The sequence below is a fragment of the Vicia villosa genome, unplaced genomic scaffold (assembly GCF_029867415.1).
Source record: "Vicia villosa cultivar HV-30 ecotype Madison, WI unplaced genomic scaffold, Vvil1.0 ctg.000436F_1_1, whole genome shotgun sequence".
Lineage (NCBI taxonomy): Eukaryota > Viridiplantae > Streptophyta > Magnoliopsida > Fabales > Fabaceae > Vicia > Vicia villosa.
The window spans coordinates 792,483-804,381 of record NW_026705207.1 but is presented as its reverse complement, the minus strand read 5'-3'; positions in this window follow the sequence as shown (position 1 = coordinate 804,381).

Sequence of the window (11,899 nt, the reverse complement as noted above, 5' to 3'; positions counted from 1 at the left end):
AAAACAAAAAACAACATTTTCATCAAGTAGCATTAGGGGTGTAATTGGATCGGTTTGGACCGGTTTTTGGTCGAAAAAAAGTCCAAACCGATGATATCTTCATTGGTTTGGTTTGGTTCGATTTTTAACAATTTTCAAATATAGAACCAAACCAAACTAACCGGATTGGTTCGGTTTGGTTCGGTTGATCGGTTTACAATATTTTAAAAAATATATTCAACAATGTATTCTACACTATCATGTTTTTCAGTGTATTTTATGTTATTTTTTTAAAAACAATACATTTCATGTAATTTATTTCATTCTCTATTTTTCAAATAAATTACAAGTTGCTCTTAATTCATACGAAACAATGTTATGATTCATAAGTTCAATATCAATTATTAAAATTGTCATTTGACATTAGAAGGATGGAAAGGGATTTGAAAGCTTAACAAATAAAACACAGTAAAACACATATCAATTAACATGTTTCACAACTCAAACACACATCAAAACTATTTTATAACAACAAATAATTTTAGAAGGAACTTTATTAATGAAGAAGAAACAAAAGGTAACTAAATTATGTATGAAAATTAATGAAGATTAGTTTAGTGAATTTTTTTTTTTGTGATTTATAGTTCCTACTTTCTATGTTTTGAAGTTTGGTTCTAGATGTGTGTTTTGTTGAAAGGAAGGAAATGTAAACAAAAATGGCGAATGGTTGAACCGATACAAATTTTGGGCTTAATTATGGGTGAAATTAAATATTAAAGAGTAATTATATCCATTGGTTCGGTTTGGCGGTTCCTATAAACTATAACCGAGAATCGAACCAAACAACATCGGTTTTTATTGGTTCAGTTCGGTTTTAGAACCGAACCAGAAGAAGTCGATTTTATTTTGGTTTGGATTGTCGGTTTAATTGATTTTTTTCTGATCCGCTTACACCCCTAAGTAGCATTTAGTTTTTAAAATTAATGCAACAATTTAAATGATTAAATATAGTATTTGATAATAAATAATAGTAATTAATTTAATATATGGTTTGACATATTATAAATAGAAGACAACAAAATGTATTGTTCATCTGCCTTTAACTTGATTCATCAAAATTAAAGTAAAAAGCGGATTCCATTTCCAGTCACCCGTTTTCACATGTTTCGCTGAGTTTGCATATTTTGTGTCATTGTGGCAGTCCAAGTGTATTTTTTAAATCCACGTGAAATTATAATTTTTTTTTTACCTTTTTAATTATATATTTTATTTTATTTTTCAGAATATTTATTAATTAATATTTTTTCGTTTTATTTGTAAATTTAAAAATTATTTAAACAAAAATTTAATTTATAACATATTAGGCTTATGGCCATTTAGGCCCATTTAGCGTCAGCTTGTTTACAAGTCAATACACTATATTTGTTTTTGCTTTATATACACTAACGTTCTTTGCTAGAAAAACAATGTGGGACTTCTTTTCAAGTCAATAAAATGCAGTAGCGATTACTATTATACCATCAAATTTACCAATGATTCTTAACAATTTCAACTCCACCTATTGCTTCTGATAAACACACACAGTATGCTACTACCATACTATTCAACAAAGAACCTCTTTATTCTGGTGTTGGATTGCTTTGCTTTTGCATTATATTCAACTATTCCATTTGATTATACAGTATGGTACCACCATAATATTCTTGCAAAGTTTATTGTTAAATTCAACACCCACTCTGCATCGTAATTAATTTATTCTAAATCTTTAATATAAAATATAATTAATAGAATACTACCAATATAATAAACTATTTAAAATCAAGTGAATTGCACAAACTATTTAAAATCAAGTGAATTTTATTGCAGTAACCTGTCTCCAATATGTTTTTGTATTCATTGTTCCAGTATCCTCCAAAGCATGTTTTTCACGTTATTACTGATAAACTCAATTTTGAAGCCATAGAAAAGCTATGATACATGTTCAAAATGGTTTCTTTTGAAACCCCATGGAAAAGCTACAATACATGTTCAAAATGTTGATGATTTTAAGTGGTTGAATCCATCCTACTGCCCCGTATTGCGGCAGCTTGAATCGACAGAAATGAAATAGTATTATTTCAAGTCTGGCCATCCAATTACAATTCCTTCTAGTGCTTCCAACCATCTGAGATTCTATCTTCCAGAAGTTTATCTTAATATTCCTCATGCTACTTAAGATAATATTCCTCTAAAAACTAAAACAACCACAGGTAAACTTACTGACAATGAAGATTAAATATGATTGGTTGGATTCAATAAATTAGTTTAAACTACAATGGTAGATCATTATGTTTTCCATGCTACTTAAGATATTCAACTTATAATTGTTAACAAGATGTATTAGAAAAGTGTTAGATATACAACTAGCACTTTTTTCTACAATGGTAGATCACACTAAAAATGTAGCTAGAGTATTAGAAAGTAAATATCATTATTGTATAATTTGAATGTGTTAAGAATATCAATTTGAATGTGTTAAGAATAATATAATTGAAAATGGTTCTGGCAGCAAAGAATGCATGGTTAGAACTGAAACTTTACTCTTAAAGTCAGAAATTTGGAAAAATGAGTCCCACATCGTTTTATACAAAGAAAAAATGAATGTTTATAAAGCCAACTTCTAGCCATTAAATACGCTAATATGGCAGGGAGTAGAAGTCATTTAACCCAAGTAAAAATAATGAAATATCACTATATTTAGGATTTTATTTGTCTTGGTGTTCCCGTCCCTGGTTGGTTCATACTCTTCTTTTTCTTTAAATGATGAATCTTCTTCTATTTCTCCATTCTAGATGTGAACTCTGATTTCCTTGAGGGCATTATAGGAAATCCTATGGTTTGTTGAGTCTTCCTATTGTATCAATATTGATGATGGCTAGAAGTTGTATGATCATAGGCCCATAAGGTAGTCCAACATATGGAATTTCCTTGCACCGGACCATGTGGTTGAATATGCCTTCTACATAATTTGTTTTAATTTCTTGATTTAGGAGCCATAAGGGTACTACATCCTCCCTAACTATGTAGCCATGGTTAATGACTCTTGGAAAGAGGATTCTAGTGAGAAAGCAGTGAAGGATTCTAACCTTTGGTTTTAGGTGAGTGGTTTTGAAAGAGAATTTTCTCTTTTCCTTGGGGTTGATTACAAGGCGGATGATGGCAGTAGAATGCTTAAAGTTCTTAAATCCTATTGGTTTATCTAGGTTGTATGTCATCCCTTTATAGGATAACTCAAAGGTTCTTCCAAAGTGATCATTGTGAATAGAAATCTCTACTCCTTTTACAAATGTCCTTAGAGACGATTCTACAAGTCTTAGGTTTAAGTAGAATTCCTTTACTAACTTTGGGAAGATCATGTCAGGTATTTGCGTGAAGACTTTTTTTAGGTAAGCCTAGAAAGGTACCTAAGTTGGATTACATTCTTATACATGATTATAATTTTTTTCTACTTGCTTATGGTTTATTATGATTATAAAGAAAGGGTTAGTTCTTTGTGTATTTATGTATTTTTGGCTTGAGGAGGCCATGGTAATATTATGACAAGAAGACAATCTCACAAGAGAGAGGAAGCATAAAATTATGAGATGCAAGAAAAAGTGAAGAAGAGACTACCTATTTATAACGTGCTATCTAAGGATTTGAGTGTGAAATCCTGGAAAGTATTAAATGCAGATTGTGCTAATCAAAAACCAAATCAAAATCCTTCCATTTTGAGTATCCTAACCGATTGGCTAAAGGCTTTAATCAGTTAGATCCTCCAATTTCTCAAGATTTTGTGAAATCTTTATTGTAGATGTTTTCTTGTTGGCTGCATTTGTGGTAAAACATTCCTGGGTGTTTTAATGTCTTGACTGATGTCATGACATGTTTTATATTGTGTTATGCAGGCTGCATATGTGTTAAGCTAATACAGGTTCTGTTAGTGAATGTCATGACCGATGTCATGACATCCTTGTCTGACAGCAGGAGCTGTCATGTTTTATTAATTGTGTTTCTTGATTTCTCTCAATCTACAATTTAGGAAACCTTTTATTGTGTGCTGAATATTTTGTCTAGAAGATTTTGCTGACAGCACATTCTGTAACAACCAGATGGCGTGTAAATTAGGTTAACTTGGCTAACCCTATTTTGTTTCTAAAAAAGCCCAAGGCCCAAGAGCTGCATATAAAAGTCTGCAATCCTAATTTGGAACGCAAAGAGAAAGATTGTTAATTGTGAAGAACCATAGTTCTGTAGCCGTACCTTTAGTCTCTTGTACTCCAAGATATTTTCTTGTGATGATTGTATCGGAATAGGTTGTTTATGTATTTTGTCACTCTAAGCTTTTAAGCACGAGTGTGCGTCTCTTGATTGAAGCTTTTAAGCAGATCAAGGTGTGTTTTTGAAGTGTGTCTTCTCTCTTAATTTGTTTAATGATTATTTGTAATCACTACTGTGATTGAGGGGGAGTGAGTGGAGATACTCAGGTCTAGGAATATATTGGAATTACATTGGGTATGTTTTAAGTGAGGAGTTGTAAATGGGGGAGTTTAACTCCGAATTAATCATGCTTATATTGGATTCCCTCCTTGGCTTGGTAGCCCCCAAAGTGTTAGAACAAGATTTGTTCTGATCAATATTCTTAGTTTTGATGATAACAATGTATATGAATTTTGCTTGAGATAATGTGGTACTCTAATTCTATGCAATTTCCATTTCAGGAAATATATAAAGAGTATGCACAAAATCAGCGCAAGAAGCACTGACTCAGAAGGTTCAAGTATGCAACATCAGAACATGTTCTTGCAAGACATCAGAAGATGGTCAAGAAGAATTAGAACATGGTCTATTGAAGCATCAGAAGAACTTGAGATCAGAAGCAGAAGCACTGAATTTCTCATGGTATCACGCTAGAAGCACTTCAAGGTCAGAAGACAAGAAGATGCTCTGCACCAAGCTGTTTGACTCTGATGATATTCAAACGTTGTTCACACAAACATCAAATCAAAAGCAAGTACAAGATGGCAGGCTACGGTGACTGACAAAAGGAACGTTAGAAGCTATTAAAGGCAACGTCAGTAGACACAGCAAAAGCAAGGATCGAGGTAGTTGACAAAAGAGTGAAACATTAAATGCAATGTTGTACGGATCACGCAACGCATTAAATGCTCCCCAACGGTCATCTTCTCAAACGCCTATAAATAGAAGTTCTGATGAGAAGCTCAATGCAACACTTTGCGCAAACACACAGAAACGCTGTCAAATTCTAAAAGCTCTCAAACTTCATCTTCAACCTCACTTCATTACTGTTGTAATATCTTAGTGAGATTAAGCTTAAACTTAAGAGAAAAATTACAGTTGTGATAATAGCTTATTAAGAAGCATTGTAACTCTTGTAAGAATTTGTTTACATTTATTTGTAAGAACTAGAGGAGATCAAGTTGTGATCGGATTCTCTAGAAAGTCTTAGAGGGTATCTAAGCATTGTGTTCCTAGAGTGATCAGGTTGTGATCAGAATACTCTAGAAGAATTAGAGGTTATCTAAGTGGAAAACCATTGTAATCTTGTGTGATTAGTGGATTAAATCCTCAGGTGAGGTAAATCACTCCAAGGGGGTGGACTGGAGTAGTTTAGCTAACAACGAACCAGGATAAAAATCATTGTGCAAATTGTTTTTATCTTAAGACTTTTTAAGCTAAACTTATTCAAACCCCCCTTTCTAAGTGTTTTTCTATCCTTCACAAAGTAGGTTGCTTGAACCGAAATGGATGAACAATTCTGTGTGTTCTTTATTGTTTTTTATGCGTTTTTGTTTTAACGTTTTGTGTTGTGTAATTGTGGATGTCATAACATCCAGTACGACATCATGCGTAAGTTACTAAAATTTTCAATTGGCATCAGAGCAGGCACCCTGCATGTTTACATCTGGGTGAGATCTAGGGATAACAAAATTCTTGTACTATGGAGAAGGAATTGTTAGTGTTTGGGAATAGACCACCCATCCTGGATGGCTCTAACTATGACTACTGGAAACCTCGTATGGTAGCAGTCATAAAGTCTATGGATATCAAGGCCTGGAGAGCTGTGGAAAGTGGATGGAAACATCCTGAGAAGGTTTTGGAAGATGGAACCACTGTTCTAATTCCTGAAGCACAATGAAACAAAACTGAAGAAGAGCTAGCTTTGGGCAATTCCAAGGCCCTAGATGCCTTGTTCAATGGAATTGACAAGAACATATTCAGGCTTGTGCAACACTGTGAACTAGCTAAAGAGGTTTGGGATATTCTCAAATCATCTCATGAAGGCACATCCAAAGTAAAGATGTCTAAAGTTCAAATGCTTACCACTAAGTTTGAAAATCTCAAAATGAAAGAGGATGAAACCGTTTATGAATTTTACATGAATGTCCTTGAGATTGCAAATAAATCAGAAGCCTTAGGAGAGAAAATGTATGAAGAAAAACTGGTAAGAAAGATCCTCAGATCACTGCCTAAGAGATTTGATATGAAGGTGACTGCCATAGAAGAAGCCCAAGACACCAGCAACATGAAGCTGGACGAACTCATTGGTTCTCTACAAACCTTCGAGTTAAGCATTTGTGAGTCTGTTGAAAAGAAGAACAAAAGCATAGCTTTTGTTTCCAACACAAAAGATAATTCAAGAGAAACTAATGGTGAAAGTGATGAAAATTTATCAGAAGCCATAACCATGCTTGGAAAATAATTCAATAGATTTATTAAAAGGGTTGATCATAAGTCTAGATCCAATGTCAAGAACACTTCCAATGACATCAGCAAGATCTATGATCCAAGCAGAAGATTCAAAGCTGAGGAGAAGCCCAATAAAGGAAAAGGGGTTCAGTGTCATGGATGTGAAGGATCTGGACACATTAGAGCTGAATGTCCTACCTACCTCAAGGAGCAAAAGAAAGGACTGTCTGTCACTTGGTCTGATGAAGACTCTGAGTCTAAAGAAGAAACTGCAAAACATGTCACAGTTCCAACAAGATTCTATGCCTTTGATGATTCCAGTGATGACGAGCTAACCTTTGATGAACTTGCTGCCTCATACAAGAAGTTGTGTATCAAGAATGTTGAAGTGTGCAAACAAGTGGAGAAGCAAGAAACAATCATAAGAGAGCTAGAAACAGAGAAGAATAGACATCTTGCAACCATAGACTCTCTCAGTAGTGAAGTAAGCATGTTGAACTACAAGCTTGATCAAATGACCAAATCCTTCAAAATGCAGAATAATGGAACTGATATTCTAGAGGAAATTCTGGAGTCTGGACAAAGAACAGGAGATATGTCCGAGGTAGAATTTGTGGCTAAAGAGGAATTCACCTCTGGGTTCAGGAGATCAAAGCCTGAAACTTGTATAACTAACCAGATGTCAGGACCAATGTCACAACATCAAGGAAACAGAAGAAAGAACCATTCAAAGAAGAAATTCCAAAGATGGAGGTGTCATCACTGTGAAAGATTTGGTCACATAAAGCCATTCTGTTTTAGACTAGTTGGATATCCAAACCAAACTCATCAAGCCAAAACTAAATATGATACTTGTAACAGAAAGCAACGGTGGGTGGCTAAGAATGTTGCTCTAGTAGCACACACTTCTCTAAGAATTCCTGCCAAAGAAGATTGGTACTTTGACAGTGGTTACTCAAATCATATGACTGGGAGAAAGAACTCACTAGTAGACTTCAAATTTGAGGGAACCAGCTATTTGACTCTTGGTGATGGTGAAAACTTTGAATATTGGAAAGATAAACTTGAAAGTCACTTTCTTGGTCTAGATGGTGACTTATGGGATCTTCTGGTGGATGGTTACAAACATCCAGTGAAAGCTAGTGGTGTAAAGCTCTCAAGACAAGAGATGAATGATGATCAGAAGAAGCAGTTCAAAAATCATTACAAGTGTAGGACTGTTTTGCTGAATGCTATCTCTCATGCTGAATATGAGAAGATATCTAACAGGGAAAACTGCCTATGACATATATGAATCATTGAAAATGACTCATGAAGGAAATGCCCAAGTCAAGGAGACTAAAGCTCTTGCCTTGATCCAGAAATATGAAGCCTTCAAGAAGGAGGATGATGAAAACATTGAGAAGATGTTCTCAAGATTTCAAATGCTAACTGTTGGATTAAGAGTTCTTGACAAGGGATACACAAGAGTTGATCATGTCAATAAGATTATCAGAAGCTTGCCAAGAAGATGGGGTCCTATGGTGACTGCTTTCAAGATTGCCAAGAATCTGAATGAAGTCTCTCTTGAAGAATTGATTAGTGCTATGAGGAGTCATGAAATTGAGCTGGATGCTAATGAACCTCAGAAGAAAGGTAAGTCTATTGAATTAAAATCTAATTATAAAAAATGCACTAACGCTTTTCAGGCTGAAGAAGAAGATTCTGAAGAATCAGAATCAGAAGAAGAAGATGAACTGTCCATGATCTCCAGAAGGGTAAACCAACTCTGGAAGAGCAAGCATATGAAGTTCAAGAAATTCAAAAGTTCTAAGAAGCCTGAACGTGGAGAATCTTCTGGAAGCAGAAGATCTGACAAGAAGAAGGTCACATGCTATTTATGCAATGAGCCTGGTCACTACAAGAATGAGTGTCCAAAACTTAATAAGGAGAATCCCAAGAAGAAGTTTCATAAGAAGAAAGGTCTTATGGCAACATGGGATGATTCAGATTCAGAATCAGAATCAGACTCTGAAGGCGAGCAGGCAAACATTGCACTGATGGCCACAGTTGATGATGGATCAGAATCTACATCAGAATCAGACTCTGAAGAGGTATTTTCTGAACTATCTAGAAAAGAGTTAGTTTCCAGTTTAACAGAACTTCTGGAACTCAAGGCTCATCTTAGTATCAAATACAAAAAGCTGAAAAAGCTATTTGATTCTGAAACTAAGAAGCTGGAAGAGGAAAATTCTGAACTGAAGGAAAAAGTTTTAAAATTATCCAAAGATATTGGATCTCCTTCTGACTCAGACAAATCCATTCCTAGTCTCAATCATATTCTGAAAGAATATGACTCGAGCTTCAGAAAGTTCTTATCTAGAAGTATTGGCAGAAGTCATCTTGCTTCTATGATATATGGTGTTTCTGGAAACAAAAGGATTGGTGTTGGCTATGAGGGTGATACCCCCACACAAATTTGAACCTGTAGATGATATGAAAATCACATACAAGCCATTGTATGACCAGTTCAAATATGGCCACTCACATGATATTAGGCTCACTTCACATGCCAAAAGCTTTCATGCTACACACACTAAGAAGCATGTGACACAACCTAGAAAATATCAAGCTGCTAAACCTAAAGAATATCATGCTGTACCTCCTGTTGTTTATTATGCTAAACCCAAGTTCAATCAGAACTTGAGGAAAACTAACAAGAAAGGACCCAAGAAGTTGTGGGTACCTAAGGAGAATATAATTTCTGTTGCAGATATCCTTGGCAGCAAAGAAGACAAAGCACAACATGTCATGGTACCTGGACTCTGGGTGCTCGCGACACATGACGGGAAGAAGGTCTATGTTCCAAGACCTGGTGCTTAAGTCTGGTGGAGAAGTCAAGTTTGGAGGAGATCAGAAGGGCAAGATAATTGGCTCTGGAACCATAAGTATTGGTAACTCTCCTTCCATATCTATTGTACTTCTTGTAGAAGGATTAGCGCATAACTTATTGTCCATAAGTCAATTAAGTGACAATGGTTATGACATAATCTTCAATCAAAAGTCTTGCAAGGCTGTAAGTCAGAAGGATGGCTCAATCCTATTTACAGGCAAGAGAAAGAACAACATTTATAAGATTGATCTTTCATATCTTGAGAAGCAGAAGGTGACTTGCCTTATGTCTGTTTCCGAAGAGCAATGGGTCTGGCACAGAAGATTAGGACATGCTAGTTTGAGAAAGATTTCTCAGATTAACAAACTAAATCTGGTCAGAGGGCTCCCAAATCTGAAATAAAAATCAGATGCTCTTTGTGAAGCATGTCAGAAGGGCAAGTTCTCCAAACCTGCATTGAAATCTAAGAATGTTGTCTCTTCCTGTAGGCCGTTAGAACTTCTGCACATTGATCTGTTTGGCCCAGTCAAAACAGCATCTGTCAGAGGAAAGAAATATGGATTAGTCATCGTAGATGATTATAGCCGCTTGACATGGGTAGTGTTCTTAAAACACAAGGATGAGTCTCTTTCAGTGTTCTTTGAATTCTGCACTCAGATTCAATCTAAGAAGGAGTGCAAAATCATAAAGGTCAGAAGTGATCATGGTGGTGAATTTGAGAACAGATTCTTTAAGGAGCTCTTTAAAGAAAATGGTATTGCCCATGATTTCTCTTGTCCTAGAACTCCACAGCAAAATGGAGTTGTAGAATGAAAGAATAGGACTCTACAAGAAATGGCCAGAACCATGATCAATGAAACCAATATGGCTAAGCACTTCTGGACAGAAGCAATAAATACTGCATGTTATATTCAGAATAGAATCTCTATAAGACCTATTTTAAATAAGACTCCTTATGAATTGTGGAAGAACAGAAAGCCCAACATTTCATATTTTCATCCTTTTGGATGTGTTTGTTTCATTCTGAATACTAAAGATTATCTTGGTAAGTTTGATTCTAAGGCACAAAAATGTTTCCTTCTTGGATATTCTGAACGCTCTAAAGGCTACAGAGTATACAATACTGAAACATTGGTTGTAGAAGAATCAATCAATATCAGATTTGATGATAAGCTTGGTCTTGAAAAGCCAAAGCAGTTTGAGAATTTTGCAGATATTGATATTGATATATCAGAAGCTGAAGAACCAAGAAGCAAAGTTTCAGAAGCTGAAAATCTCAGAAGCAAAGGATCAGAAGATCAAGTTGCTGCATCTTTAGAGAATCTCAGAATTTCTGAAGAGCCAACAGTCAGAAGATCTTCTAGACTCACCTCTGCTCACTCAGAAGATGTCATTCTTGGAAAGAAAGATGATCCTATCAGAACTAGATCTTTTCTAAAGAATGGCAGTCAGAACAATTGATCAGAATCAGAAGATGAAAAGTTCTACCGTTCATCAGAAGCAATTTTTGTAACAGTTGTCATCAAGTGTTTTCTAATGGTGAACACGTGTTCACACTATAGGTAAAAGCGTGCGTGAAACTGATGGGACGCCGCCCTAGGTAACTGTGTAAATCATTTCAAATATCATGTTCTCTCACCTAACGTCACTCATCATTTAATGCATTTGATTTCAATTGATTCTGTAACTGTTCATTCTCATAAATTAATTGCATTCTTTTTCAAATCCACCCCTATATATTCATTTCATATTATAACGTTTCTCTTTTTCGCTCTCATTGTCTCTCTTCTTGCATGCATTTTTGCAACTTGTTTGCCCTTTTCTCAAACCCTAAACGCAAACCTAAAAAAGTTTCCAGTAATCTCAGTAGTGCTTCAATGGCTGCTTCATCATCTCTCAACGTGGGTTCCTCTGTTCCTCTACATCTGCAAGAAGAAGAACATCAAATTGTTCCAGTTATCTCTTGCTCCATTCCCAGAAATGAGTTAGAAGTTATCTGTGAATTAACGGTGGACTTTGATAGTCTTGAAAAACATGAGTTCCATCTGAAAGAGGATATGTTGTTTCAAGGATGGACTTCTCTGTTCTCAGAGTTCTGTGGACCTGTTTACCCAGAACTAGTGAAGGAATTTTGGGTGCATGCTGTAGTTGCCCCTAAATCAATCCTGTCGTTTGTTCATGGAAGATTTGTTGTTGTTACTGAGAACATCCTAAGAATGATGTTTGATCTGAGAAACCCTGAAGGTGTCTATGAAGTGGATCAAAGAGCAGATTAGGATGCCGTTCTGGCTAAACTTTACCCAGATGTAAAGAAAACAA